Below are 2,494 nucleotides of genomic sequence, written 5' to 3' on the forward strand. Positions count from 1 at the left end.
TCCTCTATGTCTTGTTTCCAACTTGACATGATTACATATTCACATTGTACCACTTGTTGATAACTAAATCAGGTCGTGCAAATTCTATAGCGTATACGCCTCTGTTCCAAATACGAGTATTTTTGGGATTTTAACATTATATTAAAATATAAGCATTTTAGCATGATTAATAGTACAACCTGTTTCATTAATTACTTCTTATTTGAGAATTTTCTCATTTCATTAATTACTTCTCATTTAAATGTTTTTCATTTAATCCTCAACTCTCCTCGTACTCTTATTTATTTATTATATATTAAGGGATATCAGGATCTTTTCTTCTTACCATTAACCTTTACAAAACAACGTACAAAAAGATTGTAATTTTTTTTGTTAGATGAAAGATTGTTTTATAATATAAATAATAGAATTAACTGCTATAAAGTTAAAAATATATTTTTTAAAATATAAGATAATCCATTTCAATATAAATATTAGTAAACATGTGCGTACAATTCGAGCAACGTAGGCAAAAAGTACTCAGCCAAATATTTATACTTTGGATGAATCTGATACAGGGGAACTCGGCCAACAACGTGCGTACGGCCTCACGGCGCCCGACGGTGCACGGGTGCATGCACCGATCGATCGGGTGGGCCGACGGCACCCGGACAACTCGGCGGCAAACCACCAAACCGGCCGTGTGCGCGCGCTACGGCGCACGCGGTGTTGCTTGCGACGGTGCGGTGCGGGAGCCCACGCGGGTGGCCGATGGATGGGACGGGGGCGAGGTGGCGCTGGCGCCTCACGAGCTTGGCTCGGTGCGCGGCCCGCGTCGGCAACCGGGCGGGCGGGCGGGGGGCCAATGCGGCGCCCAGCGCGCGCGACACTTGGGAGCCGTGACACGCTACACGTACGGACGTACCCCCCATCCCGCGGGTGCTTTCGTCGCAACCACGCTTCCACCCTTTCTTTTTGGTCGCTCGCAGACGTACGCTTCCGCGGGGGCCTGGGGGGTGGTGGCCTGGTGGGAGTGGGAGTGGGACACGTACGGGTGGAGTCAAGACTCCGTTGCGGATGTGCGCTCGCGTGGTGGCGTGTTTTTTCCGCGTTGGTGGCGCTCAGGAACCTGGTGACTCGTGTGTACGCGAACTGCAAAAGCCAGCAACCCTGTCGTGCGTGGGTTGTGTTGGAATAAACTGGTTGGTTCGACAAGGTGAAACTCGTGGTAAGATCAACCCTTTAGGTCTTTATGGGAGGCCTTTATCACCGACGATGTTTGCATCTGCATGTAGGTTGTTACGGCCCACGGGCAAAGCGTGCATCCATCGCTGCATCAGATAAGCATAAAGCATTTCAACACGAGGACATTCCAGCAACGCCCCACACATATACACTCATCATACACCACAACGACGATAAGGCGTGGGCACGGAAACATGGGATCCCCAAATTCTTAGAAGGAGCTAGAAACCATAGAACTTTCGTGCGACCGTCTGAGAGCTGCAGAATGAGCCAAGACGAGGGGAAGCGCCGCATTTTTTCACTTATATTTATGATTTAAAGTTAAATTTAAATTGTAAATTTAGATTCAAAGTTGATTTTTGATTTTTTTAAAGGTGATTTTATTTTTAACTTTTTTAATTACCAATAATACATATAAAAACACATATGTAAAAGTAAAAATCTATAAATTATTGTTTATTTGAAAATATGTTATGTAGTTTTTTTCTTAAAAAAACTAAAAGATGACCCTCCATGAGAGCCATGCATTCCAGAGCGCGCGGCAGACCGGCCAACCGAGAAACAGACGCTGTGCAAGTAGTGCCTACTCGTGCTCCACAAGTGCACCCCGTCGACCTCTCGAGCATACGGACGAAAGTCACGTGAAGCCGGCGTGGGCGCGGGCGTGCGTGACGGCGATACCGCCAGGCGCCTACAGCGATATGCGCGTCGTGTACCACACTACAGTATACTACATGCTACTAATACTAGCACATAGGTGGATCCCGCTGCGCTCGCTCCCGCGACGGCGCGGCTGTCTCAAATTTGCGTGCGATGAGCGGCGGGCGGGCGGGAGGGACGTCGGCCGCGTCCCGGCGGGCGGATCAGACGGCGGGTGGACTGCAGGGCGCAGGTAGCTTGCGGATAGTGCGAGCGACGAGCTGTCCCGGCCGGCGCGTGCGGGCGCGGCGGGGGGGTGCCACGGCGCGCCGCGTGGCGAGGTACGTGTGGGCTGCCGGGCGCGTAGATGGCTGCGGGCGCCTCTGGGGCGGACAGCTCGGCGTCATCCCGTGCCCGGTGTCACCGATGGCACTGTAGCGCGAGGAACCAGAAGGACAAACACGTGGAATGGTGGGGGCACGGCGCTCTGTATTATTTTTGGGGACAGTCTAGGCTTCAGAACGAAAGGATGTTTCTTCCGGTCTGTAGGCTGTAGCCAAAGTGGCACACTGCACGCGAATACGGCAATACGCGATCGCTAAACAAAGCCTTTAAATCTGTAATACATAAG

Source organism: Oryza brachyantha, chromosome 8, assembly GCF_000231095.2.
Source record: "Oryza brachyantha chromosome 8, ObraRS2, whole genome shotgun sequence".
NCBI classification, from domain to species: domain Eukaryota; kingdom Viridiplantae; phylum Streptophyta; class Magnoliopsida; order Poales; family Poaceae; genus Oryza; species Oryza brachyantha.